This window comes from Amblyomma americanum, chromosome 9 (genome assembly GCF_052857255.1).
Source record: "Amblyomma americanum isolate KBUSLIRL-KWMA chromosome 9, ASM5285725v1, whole genome shotgun sequence".
In the NCBI taxonomy this organism is placed as follows: domain Eukaryota; kingdom Metazoa; phylum Arthropoda; class Arachnida; order Ixodida; family Ixodidae; genus Amblyomma; species Amblyomma americanum.
In genome coordinates, this window is record NC_135505.1 from 125,577,529 (window position 1) to 125,597,030 (window position 19,502).

Sequence of the window (19,502 nt, forward strand, 5' to 3'; positions counted from 1 at the left end):
GACTACTCTGACCTCCCCCTCCCCACGGATTGTTTTCTCCCCTCCTTTCGTCTTCCCGGTTCTGTACGATGAATCCCCGTCTTACACTCTGTCTATTCGAGTAGTGCTTTGTATGGTTTAACCTCACGAAGCTCAATATGGGCTATGACGGATACAGCAGTGAAGGTCTCAGGATTTATTCACACCATATGCACTTCTTTAACTTGCGTGGACACCACCACAGAATGAGGGCGTTTTTGCATTTGGACTGCGTCAAAATCCGCCGAAGAGGTCGAGATTGCCTCCCGCGACTTTGGAATCAAGAGCTGAGCACAGTTTTGTTGCCAAACCACATTTGAATTCTAATAATGGCCTCTCAGTCGTTATGCTCAAAGTTACTTTGTCATCTTTTTTTTTCGAGTTATAAGCGCTATTTTTGTGCGCGCAGGAGAATCCGCAGCGCGGCCGTGGGTGATTTGCGACACCCAGTTTCGAGCATGTGTCTGAATGCGCATTGGTTCGCCATCAGCAAGAGGGCGAGAAGTGGGATGGTGCGCAGTGCCTTAGCCGACGCTAGAAAAAAAGTCAGCCAGGTGCCCGCATGGAACGTAACGCAACATTACATTGATTTTACGTTTTCTCTCACTCTTTGCGTTAGCGCCTGCATCGTTTCGAAATCTTCGAAAATTCCTCACGAGGCTATTCAGGTGAAAGTTCTATTTTCACTGGCTTTTCTTCCTTTCGCCTTCTTCAAAATTGTCTCTGCTTTCACTGCTGTTCCCAAGCCACTCCTTCTTTCATCCCATCTTTTCCCTCTTTTTTTCCAAGTGCCACAAAAAGCCGCTGACGGCGCTCTGCTTCTGAAAGCCAACAGCATTGAAGAAGCTGGGCTTTCAGAAAATAGTTTTCCATTGCGGTCGCCAACGCTTCGCAATTTTTAACAAAAACGAATTTCTTCACGCAATCGCGGCAAGGTGTTAGCGTTGCAGAAACCGCAGGTGAAATTGCTCCGGGAATATTTTCTGAAGCCACAGCGTGTGCGAAAGAAGTATAAAGAAAATAACTTCGGCATATTTCTTCCAAGCACGTGGCCTACATCAAAGCACTTATAAACACTACTTTAGGAAAGCTTAATGAATACCCATGAGTGCTTTATTCAGTTTGTTTATTTAAATCTATAGCTCATCAAAAATAAATTCTGGCGAGTTGAGTATGGTTGCTTAATGGTCAGAAAAAAGCAAAGCAAAAAAAAATGTCATAAATCGAAAGGATGTTCCATAAATGTGGGTTCAATAACTAACAAAAACCAGTGTTGTTTAAGACAAGCAGGTTGCCGTTACTCTGTTTTTTTTTTCAAATTCCTTACTATCGAACCAATACCTTAAATTGTGAGTGCTCAGCTCGTCCACGTAGACTCAGCTGTTATGATAACGTGAGGCAGTTAGTCTAGATCAAGGGTGGCCAATCCGCGACTTCTCACGGGTCCAAGAGCAGCTCGCGATTTTCTGACATCAGCCCCCCCCCCCCCCCCTTTCATTTATGCTTCTAAAGAAAGCTCCCCGTATGTTCTAAAAGAGATGCTTGTTTCATGGGGCATCCCAATGCAGATGCACAGTGAGAAATCGCTGCATGAGTAGAATTTACTGTTGCCACCAGCTTTATAGCAAGAAACAAAAAAAAATTACACGCCCCCTTTATTTCGCGGCTCTTCACAAAATAGATTATTTATATTGCGCTTGCATATGCCTGCCTGGCCAAATCTTTCATCGATGTTTCTGAAAAAATCTTTGAATCTGTCACTCAAGTAGCAATAAAAACTTGACAAATCCAGTACGAACAGACTGCACACCACGCAAGTTTGAAGAGGCAGAGCTCATGTAGGGAAAACTTGAAACCAAAATTAGAGAGAAATATGGTAGCAAAGAGCGTGACGATGTGCTGGCATATAAGACAAAGATATTACGAAAAAATACAACTTTGTCTCTTATAATAAGCCAGCAAATCACTCACTGGCATCCATCTAAGCGAAACCATACGGCTACGAACGAAATATGTACAGCTTCCACAGAAACTTCGGCCTTAATAAAATTTGTCCTGGTCCAGGGTTCGTACCCGGGACCACCGCTTCATCGGAGAAGACGCTCGGCCAATTGAGGTGGGACTTTTACAGTGATAGCTGTTACGCGCCGTTCCTGGCTTGCCCGTCGCCGTCGTCGCCTTTGGCTAAACGGCCGGTGCGTTACCATGGTTACCATGGATGCCATGGTAACGCACCCACAGGTTACCATGCCAACCCGTGTATGTTTATCATCCCACATGACGCCACGTAGGATGTGTTAAGGGCTTTATTAATGCTGTGCGTCTGTTCCTGCCTCGTCGTCTGATGTCAACTTACATCAAGGCCAAGCTGGGTCGCGTAAGCCTACGGGTGGCACTGTTTGCAATAGCCGCATGGCAAAACTAATTGCCTAAACAGCTATCGCTGAATTTCGCGTTACGAAGTCGTAGCCGTTTTGTGATTTTTTCTTCTGGCAGCAAAACGCTCGGCAATTTATGTATTTTTGTTTCTTCTTTAACTAAGCTAACCGGGACGGTTAGTATACGGAATAGGGCGAGAGCAAATTCATCGTTAACTCGAAGTGGGAATAGTGTTGGTCAAATGTTTAGGGGAACCCTCCGAGAGTAATTTTGTAATAGAGGAGTAAATTACTTGCTGGCATTCACACAAGCGCAGCCTACTGGTGGCGCTTGGGTGGCAAACATTTTACCAGCTTTGTCTCTAACCAGCGTGTGCCTTCCTAAGGCTCAATATTAATCTAGACAAGACACGAATGACGCCTACAACGTTGTTCATCATTTCTTCAGTGTCTCGATAATGACATTCAAGAAAAGGAAAAGATGCTGCAGTGTCACACGTAAAGAGCCGATGGCAGAAAAATTCTCGTTTGAAAAAACGCTCGCGGCTATTGAAAGTGAAAATGGAGCCTACTGCTGACTTAAGTCATAATTATTTACTACATGGTGCTATCTCCAGCTCAAACATGTAGCTTTCGATTGCACAGCGTTTCTTGCATGAAAACAATGCTGAACAAAGAACATACCTCGACTGCGCTGTATCTTAACAGCACACATTTCAGGGCCCAATATATTATTTTCTAAATATACAGCCCAAATATTTGTCTGCAGTCGCAAACGAATATGGAGTAGAAAGGACAATACCTCCCTCCACTGGTAGGAGGGAGGATGTGAGGGACCAGCTGCTACGGTTGGCCGATGTCAAAGTAGGAAGAGTTTAACCCTCCTCTCCACTTTTACAGGGGAGGCGGAACAAGCCGGAAGCTGGCTACTACGAGAAGAGCCCAGAAGTGGGTTACCAAGGACGGACAAGGTACTGCCTCGGGTGGAAGATTGTGCAACCAGAGGGTGGTTGCCATGCGGACATCCTGTTGGGTGGCTACCGTATTAGGTGCATGGCTAATCATGCCAGTGCCAATCATCTTTTGGTGATTAATGCACTAAGCGAGACACCTGAGCTCTTCAACCAAGAAATAGACCTAGTGCAAACGCATTCTCAACGCATATTGATCACAAAGCGCCCCGTAATTTTATTCATGTTCGACCCTCTGGCGGCAAATCTAGTGCCCACTTAGTAACGCGTCAAATGATGCAAAGTTGAAGTTTGCGACCCTCCCCATGGCAACTTCGAGGCCAATGATCCCTGAGCGGAAAGTTCGGGAGCACGTTGGGACACCAACTCTTGATCGCATGAGTGCACAGAAAGAAATTACACGGATCATTTATTTACTATCATGACTCTTATGTCCTCTTGCCAACAAAAATCGCTGCACTCAGAACGCAAAAAACGCTGCGTAGAGAATAATGTTTTCCGCATTTTATGGCCTCTCTTTACTGTCCCAGTTCATGTCGCAGTGCCGTGAGTGAAAGTGACTTTGCGTGCTACTGTGCGAGCATTTGTTTATTGTTGCTTGTGCGCATTCCACCTCTCTGATTACGCCCGCCGCGTCGTTAGCAGATTCAGCCCTAGCAGAGGGCGTTTTGCCGTTGTAAGCTACTACCTTTCTCTGTTTATTGACCACGGACTTCGTTTAGAATGGTTCCGGTTGCATCCGTGCCTAACACAACGCCAAAACTCACTGGAGCCTGTCTTTGATGCCATGGCAGTCGGCACGGTTAATTACCCAGACGCCGCTGCTGTGATTTCTGGACCGTACGTAGAAGGTCATGCAACTAAACAGGAAAAATTCAAGAAGCTTTGAGTAACCGACTAGGGTAAGGAATTACAGAGGAGGATGGAACGGAGAGAAGAAAAAAAAAATTACGATATAAAAGAAAAAGAAAAAAAAACTCTCCTATAAAGAGAACCCCACTGCACCCTGCTTGCCCCGCTCTAGCAGCACACTCGCAGCACTCTATGCGTTTTTCTTACTGTCACTGAAGGCAGTTATTCAGTCACAATGGCAGCTCACGGCAGAGAACAGGCCGCCTTACATAGAAGGCTCCTGGCGTGATCGATTGCCGCATACTTTGTTGTCCTAAGCATGGGCACAGAGAAGAGTCTTCCAAAGAGCGCTGCGCAGCTCCTGCTCGATATAGGCTTTAAAAGGGTTTGAAAATTATTCGCTGGTGTGGTCTATAGTTTCCGCGCAAATGATGGCGCACCTATGTAGCTCACTGCCGTCTCTCATAGTTGCCAATGCTTTAATACTTTTTCTTTCATTTTCTTTGAATTTGTGTATTTGTTTTTATTTATTTTCTCTGCGATTATATCTGTTTTATGCTTGTTATTTATTTTTAAATGACTCACTATGCTGCTCCTGCTTGGATCATACATGGTCTACAGTATATGCAATATTTAAATAAAATACGGCTTTGTTGATTGTGTTACTACCAACATCGATTCTCACCATTCATGGCATGTGCGAGAAAAAAAGCCCTCGGTTTTGCACAAGGACAAAGCATATCTACGTTTTGAGAAGGGTTATATTTGTTTTCTTTGCAACAACAAAAAAATTCGGAGTATGATTACAACGATCGTTAATTATTTGCTACAGCGTAGTTCTTGAGGGTGATTTTTACGAGGTAGTGAAGCATTGATATTAATTTGTTATGCTACTTGGAGTATCAACGATATTATATTCAGGTATTGCATGTACTTAGCTAAATATCTTATAAACTTTTGTTTTCAAAATATTAAGCATAATTTTTGGACTGATCGGCAGTGTGACGAAGGCCGCTGCGTGGTGCATGAAATGAAAGCTTAGGTACAATTATAGTCGCACTCTTTGAAGGTATGCATATGGAGAGCATAATACGTGCTTTTCGCTATCTATGCTCTGAGCCGCAAAGAAGCAACCAATAGCGCGTGCGCAGCACTCGTTATGGTCACGTGATCTGCTGGCATCACCAACAGAAGCAAGGCTGAAACTGCAAACGAGCAACTAACACTTCTCTCTAGGAATTGACGGTTCGTCAAAGCAGCAGAGCGAATTCGAAAAGACGGGAGGCACAGTGAGTAGTGGCGCAAGTTGATGTGAAGAGGTTATTTCACTTGCAGGGAAACAATAGTTCCATGCACAGTCTAAGAAGGGTCAAGTTGGAAGTGAATGAGAGAGCCCTATTTCGGCGATTGATTTAACTTGGAAAAACAAAGAGGCCACTTTTTAAGAAGCAATACGTGTAGCGGAAATCAACAGGTGGAAAAAGGGAAGCAACTGGAGTCATCAGCTTTGCAGCAGAGGCGAAAGATGGTGCGACTGGTCATGGGTGTCAGCGCGTAATTCAAGATTCAGGACACGAACTGTGATGACTCCAAATTCGCCATACACAATTAGGCGAGAGCCAGAATTTCTTAGGCAGCAATGTACACAATGGGTAAAACAAAAAACTTAGAATTATTGAGTTGATATGGGTCGCGGCTCACCCGGGGAACCCTGGTAACGAAGCGGAACACAGCGAAGCTCGACTATTACAGAGAGCTTCTCAAAGGGCGGCCTAGCATCATATCGTGACATTACTAACCATTATAAAGTAGAAAGGAGGATCTTCCCTCCTCCATACAAAAACCTTAGATAAGGAGCAGGAGGCCGCCTGGAGGCGACTCCGGACGCAATCCTTAATGACTCCTTACTTACTATCAAAATTCCATTCCGGTGATTACGACCCGCAATGTACGCTAGGGGTGAAATAGCCACATACAATCACGTACGGTGGAAATGTAAAGAGGAGCCGCCACCGGAATCTCTAATACAAGTTCCTAGTCTCGAGCAATGGGAGGCCGTGTTGGTCATCTCAGACCTGGCTGTTCAAACCTGGGCCGTTGAAAGGGCTACTCAGGTAGCTGTCAGCCGTGGACTGATAGTCACCTAGCATGGACCATATGCACTTTGCCTTCTGACGAAACAAATGTTTTGCAATCGAATCACTTTGAGCGTGGAAGAAGGTATAGGTGTTGGAAGTTACGTCCTTTGCGGTTTCTTCCAGGGGCTAGTGTCCAATGTCTACCAGCCTCTAAAACGGCGAGAAATTTATATGTGGAGTTCAAGAATGCTCTGATGGTGGTTTTTATACACCACATTTTGTCGTTTTCTATTGTGGATATGAAGAAAAAAAACTTTTTGCATTATTTCAAGAAAATTTGTAGAATGGTTTGCTAGCACAATAAACAATTATTTTATAAATTAAAAATTGCAACTCTACCTCAGCATCTGCCCTTATTTCGAACCCCACAGCATTCTATTTTCGCGTCTTGAGAACCAGAATAGTGGCCTAGTACTTTCAGCATCGCGTCGTGTCTGGGAAGTGTGGGGTTCGATGACTAGTGCCGCCAAATACCCATTGGCGATACGATGGGTAAAAGATTTCCTCTGGCCTGTTGCTTGGATTCTTCGGTGGTGAAATGTTTGGAAGGTGATTCTGTGAACTAATCTTTGTAGGTGAAAAAAGAATTGTGGCGTGGCGCTAGTTGGTCGAAGGTGTCCTTGCGCCAATAAAACACATAAATATCATCAATGAGCGCTCTATGCGCATTAGGATCTTGAACTTTAATCAAGTGTCTAATGTGACTTTTCTTGTCTTAGAATGCGCGCTGGAAAATTTGTTGGAAAATGTAATCAGAGTAGCCGCTGGGAATGCCGTCTTATCTTTCTTTCATATCGCTTCTACGACATTCATAATATTATGTCACTTCCGCAAAGTTTATCTCGCAACAGCCATATCTATTCCTTCATTCCGCTAAATGTTCCCTCCTTGGCACTCCTCATCTCCCCGCTGCACTTATTCAGGCAGCCATCCTGAATATATCCTGGTTAGGCTGCCCATTTTATTTCTTTTCTGCGTCCAGCTCTCGAACTTTGCAAAGGCAGCTTGAAACTTTATAGGATTTCATAGTTCAGTAATTTTTTTTTTGCTTAACGCTTCTACGAATAAAACTTTTCAGAGCATCTCCGGCTACTGCGCTTAAAAAGAAGCCGCGCACAAATTCCTCACTCGACCAACGGTTCCGGGTAATTAGGTTTTAATAGGTCATTACTGCATTTCGGCGCCTTTTTTGCTTTTTGATTCGGCCGTGTATTATTCTTGCTCAGGATTAAGGATTTTTCGTTTTTAATACTTACACAGGTTGCCTCACCTTAATGAAAATGTTGAGTGCTGTTGCGCTAGCCTCTCTAAAATAGCAGGCATTGCGAACAAATCACGACGGGACGGCCGGCAGGCTCGAAACAAGATACCCATTGCACGTATATTTCCTTCACTTTTAAGAGGACGCATAAGAACACACTAGAGAAGTTATCTGTAAATTAAATAAGTCGGCCGACAATAATTACGTTGCCCGCTTCACTAAATAGGACCCGGACAACAAGCCCAAAGAGTGCTAGATAATTCTAACCAAGGCACACCGGAATACTTGATGATATAGAGCGAGCAGAACGTGTTCAATATTTAGCCGTCATGAGAAGTGGCCTAGAAGTACGGGACTAAGGAAATGATATTTAATCACGTGAAATACAAATCACATACATTATATCAACATAAAATCTACACTAGAGCGTACGTTGGGCTAAAATTGAACCAAAAGAGGACATTCCCTCTTTTGATGCATGTAAATGCATCGTTAGTCGCTCCTGATGGGTGATGGTTGACTGAATATAGGTATAGCCAAGCCTCAACAAAGGGGCTTTATCTTCAGTCACCTTTTGTCGCTATATTTTTATGTGAAAACATTGATTGATGATGCTGATGATGAAAGTATAGGTTGGCGTAATTTGCAAGAAAAATGTTTCAGTGTGCGCACTGTTTCGTACTTTGGTCTCCCCATTCTAGCCTGATTAGCTAACTTCACATAGCTCGAGTTTTGGAAGCAGCGCTGTTCGCCAGTAATGCACGTTAGCTCCGTTTTCTATCCGACCATTCCATTTTGTTCCATGTTCGAGGTTCCTGCACAAAAATTTTGAATACTGGAAAATTGTGAGGTACTCTAATGGAAATCTTGGAAGTAATGATCCGTTGTTCCGATATGTGGCAAAATCATCATTTTAAAGTTTTTCTATCGCTCGCATCGGGCAATTCAGACCGAAATATAAAACCAATGGGGAACAATAAAATATATGAAAGAAAAACGTCACAAGCTCTTTCCGTTTCAAAAATGCGTTTGTGCAGAACTGGTGGGTACGAGTGCTGCTGTGTCGAGTTTCTTTCATGTAAACACACGCACAGGTGCCAAGACGGGGATCAGGCTTCAACCAAGTTTCACGCTCACTTTTTCGCGATACAGGGTACACACGCCTAATGTAATGCTCTAGTTAGGGAACAGCTCCGCATAAAAAGTTTAAAAAAAATAGTGGTCTTTTAACTGATTTGTACACAACTTCTCTGTAAACAATATATGTGGGGAACATGTGCTCTTCGGGAAGCAGTCGAAAATTGCTTCACGCCAACCTCTTCAGATATCTTGCAAGCGGGCAGGGAAACTGAACCGTACTCCGAACTCTTACTTTTCTCCATTGCTTTGATTGATCGCCTAATGGCTCACCCTTTTATTCGGAGAGACTCTGCGTCACCGAGCCTTGCCAGGAAACCTGAGAAATGTTTCGCGGGCCAGCGATTCGGCACTTCCGTCACGATGTAAAGTAAAAGGATGCACGCCAGTCGGACGCGACAAGGACAGAACGGCGTAAGGGCCTTGTAGGAGTTCTTCCCTATCTTGGAGAGAGCACACGGATAATGATTTCCCGAACTGTTCTATCTGTGATTGTAGTGGGGCAGCTCCATTGCGGCGCTTGGCACCACCCAGGAAATCTGAGCAGTGCCGCATGCCCCGGGTCGTTTGTTCACCTCGTGTTTGCCTCATGTTAGCCTGGCAACAAACGGCACCAGTGTGGTTTTCGACTGCTTTTTTCTCTACAACGCATGCGTGCACGTGGATTTAAGCCCTTTATCTTTTACGAAGCCACTATTGGATATTAGCGTTTTGAGATCTGAAGCATTCGTTGTGAGCCCTTTTCTGCTACTGTGCTTCAAACTGAACTGAAGCGCATAGCGAGGAAGATCTACTATTCATTATTCCATTTCAGTAGTAGAGCAATGCCTGGAGCATGCTGTTACAGATTTAGTCCTTCCTGTTGGTGCTTTGTCGCTTGAGTTATGCGTGAGAACGGCGCAATAAAAAGCGTAAGTAAGAACAGAGTAGTGCTACTCTTAACTCTCTCGCAACCACGTTTATTCTTCAGCAGCTGTATTACTATTACGCTGTGTAAAAGGTATACCATTTCTATGCACAATTTCGGGTTCTTAACCTTGTCAAGCCTATTATGAATTGCTCTACATTACAAAATCTGTCCAGCAGAGACCATGTGATTTCATGAAATTTTCTTGAAATTGTTGTTGTTGGGTAGAAAATTGTTTCCGCTCCTCATATCCAGTAGGCTCTTATAGGTCAAATGCTCTCTAAAGGTTCGTGTTTATTTAGAAAAACTGAAATGAATGCCTTCATCGCCATTGCTAATCAAAACAGCACCGCTTGTGTTGAAAAACTATGGCAAGCAACATCCTCTTTTGCAAAAGTTGTCGAAGACCTGCAAAGAAAGCAGCAAAAAAGGAGTCGCTTCAACCAGTCGCACAACTAAGAATTGAAACAATTCCTGAGAACAGAACGAGGATTGTTGCACATGAATGCCACCACTTACAGCCAGATTGCTTCTGTGTGGGGCGCACCATAAACGCGCACCGACATTCTGATCTTCGCGCCAGCGGTGAAACATTAAAACACATTGAGAATAAGAGGTAACATCATCTAGTATAATAAAGTAGTAGGTCACACTAGGAAGATTGCTTAACTTGAAGCAACCCTCAAATGGACAAATCAAGAAAGGCTATCTCAGAAACAACGTTTTTAAAATTCCTGGCTAGGCGCTTTAGGTATGAAAAAAAAGCAGGCTACGTACAGTAGGAATGTGTGTGCTGGTTTCTGCTACTAATAAAGGCGTTATGGTACAATATTAATATTTAAATTTCCTTTTTTACTTCACTAACTTTTTCAAACATGTCTTTTCTAGCGCCCCTCGAGTATTATGGTGTTAGCGGCATTTCATCGAGGAATTTATGCCTGGCCTCTTTGGACGCTACAAATAGCGTAGCACCAGAGTGGGCCCGTATTATAAACCTTTGGGAATGTTCGGACACAAGGTATAGCTTCCAATTTACCGCTGGCTCCTTGACATCAGAATTTAGAAGGTCCGGTCTAATAAGCTGACCGGTCCACTCTACCGTGACCTTAGACTGCATTGTAACAACGAAGATTGTTCAGCAAGTTACTTGACCTTAGCCAGAATTTCAAGCATCTCTAAGTGCCGGACAGTGCTCGACCTTTAAAGCTGCAGGACCTCTTCATCACAAATCTTCAGGGTCGGACGCGAAGTTGCCGCATGACATTTTGGCAAGGGGTCATTCACTCCACGAAAAAATGAGATGACGCTGGCTACTTTCACAAGAAACGACGTTGTGACGTCATACAGGATTACAGAGAGGATTTTTGATTGGCAAGAGAAACTTTCAAAGTAGCCTCAAAATGGCAACTTCAACTTAAGTTGCGCACTTCTTCGAAACGTATTTCTGTATCGTTGCTGAGCCAAATCCAAATACATTTCCCGCTGCTTTACATATCACTGCTAGCAGACGGCACTGTTGACAGCCGTGCATTCCCTCAAAACAGTCAAAGGGATGGGTACAACTGCCTCATCGCTGCTTTGGCACAGTTGTAAGTCCAACTGTGTTGTGTGCGTTCCTCTTTGTATTGTCCTGCGTCAGTTTCGCTCGTCCCACGATCTGTGCAACGCGAACGAACTAGACCCGCAATTTTCTCCATTGAAACCGAGTTTTTTGGGATGACAACTGAACGAAGCACCGGCATTCCCAAAACGCGATGTAGAGGGTGCACAGCCTCGGTAAAAGCACTGCCCGTGCGTAGTTCAAGTGGAGCCCTCCACTACGGCACCTCTTCTTCCTCTCTTCTTTCACTCCCTCCTTTATCCCTTCCCTTACGGCGCGGTTCAGGTGTCTAACGATATATGAGACAGATACTACGCCATTTGCTTCCCCTAAAAACCAATTATTATTCATCGGATAAGGATGGGGCCGTATCTATTAAGCTGATTACCGGTTGCTACATAAATGACGGCGTGACGAAGTTGTTGAAAGGCATTGCGGGGTCTCATCTGATAAGTTTTCAGATGTGCGTCATGAAACAAAACTGGAGATGTTTCGGTTTCAAGTGCGAAGGCAGGCCAGGATACCAAGCGTGCCCATAACGTCCAGGTTTCTCGGGCAAAAATTTTAAAAATTGTAAAATCGTAAAACACTTTTAAGGAAATATTGAAGGTAGTGGTAAATTATTCTGATTAGTCGCAAAATCTTTCTTTTACAGAGTTTCCATAGATCGCATCGAACAGTTAAGACTGCCATAGAAAACCAATAGGGAACGCTTTTGCCTGTGCGATGTCAGCGCACGTTAAAGATTTCCAGGTGGTCGAAAATATTCCGGAGCCCTCCACTACGGCACCTCTCTTCTTTTCTTCCTTCACTCTCTCCTTTATCCCTTCCCTTACGGCGCGGTTCAAGTGTCTAACGATATACGAGACAGATACTGCGCCAGTTCCTTTCCCCAAAAACCAATTATTATTATTATTATTATTATTATTATATTATTATTATTATTATATCAAAAACGTGAATAGAAAGAAAGATACAAAACTGCCATCAGGTCATATCCGGTATTTTAATTATTATGATGAAACCTTATGCGAAAAAATTGCGTTCATAAAAGGTTTCCCGCAAAAAAATTATTTTGTCCAGAATTGCTGGGTATGTTATTCACCGATTCGTGATGTAAGAAAGCTTTTACCCAGTCAAAGCATGTGGCGATGATGTTTAGTATTGAACACGACACTTTGATGTATTGAATTGATCCTAGCAAAAACAAACGTACAAAGGGAATCTTCCGATCATGCATTTATTAACTTATTAATTACCTCCTTTAGGTGTGGAAAGCTACTCAGGGATAGGTATTGTTATTTATTTCATTTATTTATTTATTTATTTCAATACCGTAAAGGCCCAATGCGGGCATTACATAGGGGGGGATTCATCAAAGGAAACTTGAGAAATATACAACACAGCATATAAACGGCTGTAGATATAAATAAACAAGTCAAGAAGCCAGGTACAAATTAATAGGAGAGGGGGGGGGGGGGGAATGGCTAGGAATAGGCACTGAAAAAATGCACATGTAGTAAATCCAACAAAACAAAAAATGCACCTTCAGAAGTTACAAAACATGGCATCTAACACTTCTTGGAATGTTAAGGCCGACACGCACACACTGAAGCAAATGAAATAAAAAAAACGCACATCATTCTACATTGGAATTTTCTAAGTATGACCAAATAGCTGTTTGAAATGATGATTTTTCAACGATAGCCGCAATGCTAGAAGGAAGCGAATTCCACTTTTCAATAGCTAGTACCAAAGGTGAGTATTTGTGTCGCTCTGTCCGAGCGAAAATGGGTTTAGTATTCTTCGTATGGTCTACGCGAGCCGATGTGTGCGGTGCCGGGAGAAGATATAAACTTGCAAATGGTGTGTTGCTGTGGTAGAGAGTATGGAAAAAAGATAAACGGCTGAATTTTCTGCGCACGACCAGAGCCGGGAGATGGAGCGATTTTTTCAGTGCTGTTACATAACGGGAAACGATGAATCGAGCAGCCTTGTTTTGCACAGATTCCAACATGGTAATAAGATAGCTATAATGAGTGTTCCAGATCACTGACGCATATTCTATTGCAGGCCTGATTATCATGTTGAATGCGTGTAGTTTTGTGTCCTGGTTGGCTTGGTGAAGTCGGCGTTTAAGAAGACCAAGTTTTTTAAGGCTTTAGTAGTGATCAGTTCAATATGAGAGCTCCAGGATAAATTAGAGCTAAAATTAACACCTAGGTATTTTACCGACGCTGCAGCTTCAATGATAGTATTATTAACTGTGTAGGCATTAGGACTCGTGTTAGCAGCGGAAGTAAACTTGAGATGTTTAGTTTTATCTGCGTTTATTACCTTTTGCCACCTGCCGCACCAATGAGTTAGCTCATCCAGATCAGTCTGGAGAGCAATGATGTCGCAAGGGCGAGATATTACTCGATAAATTACACAGTCGTCTGCAAATAATAGTGTCGTTGATGTTATATTAAGAAAAGCACTGGACCCAGCACCGAACACTGGGGTACTCCTGAAGCAACACCTGTTCGTCTTGATAAGAAGCTCCCTAACTTAACTGACTGAAAGCGGTTTGTTAGAAATGCATAGATCTACTTCGTAGTACGTTGATCCAGCTGTAGGTTGCGTATCTTTATCATTAGGCGGTTATGAGGCACGCGATCAAAGGCTTTGGAGAAATCAATAAAGATGGAGTCAATGTAGAGGAAAGAGTCGATTGCTTGATGAAAGTCCATTATTAACTCAAATAACTGTGTCTGACACGTTAAATGTTTTCGGAAGCCATGTTGGTTGTTATGAAGCAGGTTGTTCTGGTTAAGATGAGTCATAATGTTAGTGTATATTATGTGTTCGAGTACCTTGCAACATATCGAGGTTAGAGAAATTGGCCTGTAATTGTTAGGAAAGGATCTGTCTCCAGATTTAAATACCGGGATGACATAAGCGGATCTCCAATCTTCTGGCACACATGTCGTATCAAGTGACTGTTGGAAAATGAGAGATAGCAGGAAAGCTGTGTGCTGGCAGGTAATTTTTAGCAGTTTCGCGTTGATACCATCGGGTCCTGGGCTAGTGTGGTGAGGTAGGCGTTCAATTGCACGAGCCACACCAAGCGCAGATATGTGAATGGGTGAAAAGGGAATCTGGATATTGGCCTCAGGAAGCAGCAGTTGGTTGTAAATGGGCAATTCGTCCTTAAAAACTTCTGAGAAGTGGCCATTGAATTGTTCTGCACACTGTTCTATAGGTAGGGTGCTGCCGTTTACACCCGAAAGAACAGGAACCGTGCTAGCGCTTTTAGGATTAACAGTGTTCCAAAATTTTTTAGGGTTGGTTTTTATCAAACTAGGAAGTTTAAAATTAAAATATTTGTTTTTTTTTTCAGAAATCTGTTTTTCAGCTATTTTGGAAATGCTTTTGTAGTTTTCCCTGTCTACAGTTTCCTCGGATTGAACCGCTTTCCTAAAGGCTCTTTTTTCTATTTAGGGCCCTATTTACATCTGTGCTAAACCAAGGATTATTAGTTCGTGTGCTTATAATTCGTTTTGGCATGCAGGAATATTCAATTTCTTTGAGTTTGTCACAAAACAACTTCCAATTTTCATTAGTCATACGGTTATGAAAATTGGCCTGAAAGCTATTTGTGAAAGTTTCCAGCAACAGGTTCATTTTTTCAACATCCGCACGAGCGTAGTTGTAGATAAGCTTTTTGGATTTTGTTTTGTCGGCCCGTGGAAGTAGAAGAGAACAGTACACAACTTTGTGGTCACTTATTTCTTCCAAGACGTGGATGTCTGAGAGCTCAGGATGGGTTGTTTGGATGAGATCCAGGATATGTTTACCGCAAGTAGGCTCGTGAACAATTTGGGTGAGCTGGTGATATTGAAGTAAATGAAGAAAGTTAATGTTCTCCTGTCGGTTACTATCGGAGCCAACAGTTAGCGTCGTCCTTTTAATCGCGGGAAAATTCAAGTCACCTGCTAAAAATAGGAGGCAATTTGGGTGCTTTACAAGGATCTGCTCGATAGCGTCATTTAATAGTTCAATGAATTCAGGTTGGCTACTCGGTGGCCTATAACAGGCGCCTAAAATGCAAAACACATGACCAATTTGAGCAGAAACCCAGACTATATCTAAGGGGGAGTCGAGAGGAATAAGAGATGCATGGAAGTCTTTGTTAATCGCAATGAGCACCCCTCCTCGTCGTCGAGAATCAGCCCTATCTTTCCTAAAAAAAACGAACGATGATGGAAGCGCGATGTCGTGACATGCAACGTCTTCGGTTAGCCACGTTTCCGTACCCACCATGATATCAGCTGGGCAGGTATGTGCAATAGCTTTAAGTCCGTCTACTTTGTTATGCATGCTGCGGAAGATAGCCAATTGACCAAGGAGATTGGTGTGGTTTTGTTACGGTTGGCTTTCTTTGCGGTAGACTGTCAATTCTCGGGGGGCGTGTGCCTGGAAGGAAGTTTTTTCACGCTATCTGTTTCCGAGTCATACCGGTAAACACCATTTTTCATGTGAAGCTTATCAAATCTTACAGAATAACGCTCATTTTCTCTGATGTTCGCTTTGGCGAAGTCGCGCAGCTTTTTCCTTGCATGTAGAACCTTCGGGGAGGAGTCTTCGTATAGCCAAACTTTTGGTTCCGTGAGATCTTTCAATTTACGTGCATGTTTAAATGCTTCGAGTTTAGATTTAAAGTTCAGAAATTTAATTATAATTGGTCGAGCTTGATCAGAACGTGGCTGGCCAAAGCGATGGGCACGTTCGATGTCACCGCACTGAATCTTAAGATGCTCGCTAAAGAAGTCCTTAACTATTTTTTCTGTTTCTGCATAACCTTCGTGTTCTTCTTCAGTGAGCCCTTTAATAATCAAGTTGTTCCTTCTCATTCTGTTGTACATGTCTTCGACTACACCTGTAAGTTCACCGTTTGTTTTGCGTATATTTGTCTTGACGTCTTCTACAGAAGAAGACACAGTGTCGAAGTTTTTCTTCATATCAAGTACAGCGGACATACTTTTGTCTATGACAGCAACACGGTCCTGGATGTTGTTTATGTCCTGTTTCATTTCTTTTAGCGTTTCTGACGTTTCAGCATGGCATTCTTTTAACAGTGCGAGCACATCATCAACCTTTGGTCCGGGATTTGCTTCGACATCTCCCGCACAAAGCAAAAGTAGGCTCAGGCATGTAGAAAGCAGGAATAAAGTGGGTCTCGGGCAAAGTTCACGGACTAGTCCCGCCCCTGGTCTAAATCGATAGTCTTGCTCACACACATGTACGGGACGGGAAGAAAATGAGCCGGTGCGAACGCGATACCTGCACAAATTCACACCCATTGAAACACAGCAGTTGGGATCAGCGGCCACGGGAATATGCTAAAAAGCGCTCAATAAGTAAAAAGGCCTACCTAGAAACCAAAGTGCACAAGTCACCGATATGCTCTTGGGCCGCGAATCCAAGAAATGCGAAGCCGGAGGGTGGCTTTATAGGTGTCCCTGGTGAAGAGTCTGCTCCAGGCGGCGTTGTCTCCGTCTATAACGTCACAGGACGGGTCCCATTCCGCGGTGTCACGCAACGGCGACACCAGTAGACAGGTAAGGCGCTCGATGATGCGATGGGATGGTGGGACGATGGCGAGAAGCTTGCGCGGCGCCTAGTCTTGGTAAGCACGCGGCAGGATTCTAGTATCTAGAAAGCAAAGTGCACAAGTCATCGATATGCTCTCGGGCCGCGAATATGACAGCTATAGAACGACGGTCTCGGCTACGTTATTGAAACGGATGGGTTTATGCGTCCAGCACCCGACTACTACTCACAAGAAGACATGACTTGAAGAAGAAATGACTTGAAGAAAAAACTGTTGAAGATATGCGGAAGTCCTTAATGCATGAGCGCAAACGTCCTTGTGATGGCTTTTCAGGCGGGAGTGACCATGAGCTGCTGATATAACTGGTATTTCTTAAGGCTAATGATAACCCTTATGCAACAGATTCTAGCAATTTTTCACGTCGTGTCATGGTTAGATTCGTCAGAAGTTTGTTATTGATAGATAACGTGGGTTAAAAGAGGAGTTGTTGTACTTCTTTTCTTCAATCATATCGTAAGAAGAAATCTTATATACATGTCTAATAAATTGGAGGCATTTTCTGGCTTGTTGATTAGTGTCCCTATGTTTACCGTAATACGAATGCTGAGAACTACCCTGAATCACTGCACCAAATAACGAAACCTACGGCGAGGTCAACGTTTGTCGATATTCAAACCGGTCTTTTCTGGCTTCGTCTAAAACACTGCAATGATTTTAACAACCTTAGTTATTATCTACGCGTTTGCCTTTCTATCTCCCCAATGTTTTAGCTAAGCCTTCAAGGTTTGCATGCTTAGAGAAGTAGATATCGTTTCGCGCACAGTTTTCTGTAAATATTTAAAGAATATAACGAATACCGGCTCTATAATTGTTCGCGGAAATACAACAGACGGTTTGACGTAAGCGTTTCTGTGGCTCAATCATATGCTACCCACACATATCCTGGCCCAGCCCAGTGGCTTGTGCCAGCAACTTTCATTGCCTCACTTGTTCCTCCTTTAGGTCTAGGCCAATACTTTGTTGTTATTTTCAATATTCAAACTTCTCTTTAAAGAGAATATTGTCATCGAACGCTGACTTCTAAACAAGTCCACCAGAATAGTTCAAAGAGGACACGAGAAGCGTTTCGTAACTGCATTAGTCTAATGGCTGGTCATCGCTCTTGCAGCGTATTTGGGTGGAAATCATGCAGTGCGATAACAAAAAAACTGTTTAGAATACGTGCCGACTTCAGGGCAGGCGAGCGATGTACTCTGCTGCACCAGTACGCGCTGATTGCTAATGTCATTAGTCCAATTACGTTGCGATGACAGCTGCCTACTGAGACATATGAAAGCACTCCTATTAATTAGAAACACCATGCGAGAGAGATGAATAGTACTACACCTACGCGATTACGGTCAAGTCCAGGCAGGGTACGAAAGTAAACTGAGGCGTAGAGTTTTTTCTTTTCTTGAATATTCTTGGCCGTGAAGGTAGTGAAGGCTTAGTGGAAGATTCAGGAGTAATTTAGAGCCCTTCGATTCATTGGACATTCAGGTCACGGTCATTTCTGCATTCAACCTTGGTCAGAAAAGGCACTCTTCAGCTGTGACTCAACTCGCCAGCTCTTTGTTATAAGGTGAGCGCTCAGATACTCAGCCAAAGTGGCGGTTGTGCAAGAGCTCTGCGGGACCAAAATGATAAAACAGAATTGAGCTAATGGAAAGCAAATTAACATAGTACAACGCGAAGAGAATTCTCGCTACAGGGTCGACGCTTTCTTATCTGAATGTTTACGTTTTTACGGCGTTTATTTCTTATATGCGTTGCACGTTATTAATTTCTACAGTTTTCCGAAAAGGCAAGGTAGAAATCCGAGCAGTGGTTTATTTCTCTATGTTTGAGGTCTTCACCATCATCTTTCTGATTGAAAGGGAGCCCTCCAATGATTACGAGCTGCACTTCGCCCCACATGTCAAACAATTGCTCAAGGAAATCCGAGAGTTACATTACTCCGCCGTCAAGAAATGGCACAATATCGTGTGGGAATGGCTACCACGACAAATTTGCGTGACAGAGAATCGTATCGCGGATGCGGTGGTACGAAATTCCTTCAACGACTGAGATTGGTATCTATCCCAATTTTGAGAGCGGACGCAGTGGACAGGATCAGATCCCTTTCGCTGCAGATAACGTTTCCTCATTCCTACCGACGCGTGCCATCCGTAGACCCTAAATTGTAGCCCTAACTTCCAATCTCTCTTACACGCCGTGAAGCAACCTTGGCGTCACAAGGTTACTAGTTATTCGCTGCAGTTGGGAGATAATCACTGCACACGATTTGTGTGCAAGCCCTGCATAGAGAAGGAGGCATGCAGTCTATATGTTGTGCGAGGGAGCGGCTTGATATGCACCCGATAATGCAGATAACGATGGTGGGGCACTGACTGCGGCGATGTTCGTAGGTGAAGGCCTGCCTGGCACGCCGGCGTTTCTCGAGGGCGTCGTGCCTACACGATAGACTAAGTTTACCACAAGCTAATCTCTGACCTACTTCAATATTCTCTTAGCTGTTTTGTCTCATTTAGCCCAATTTCTCCTCATCCCTTTCCCCCCGAGTGCAGGGCACCAAGCCGGTTCCTCGTACCGCTTAATCTTTCTG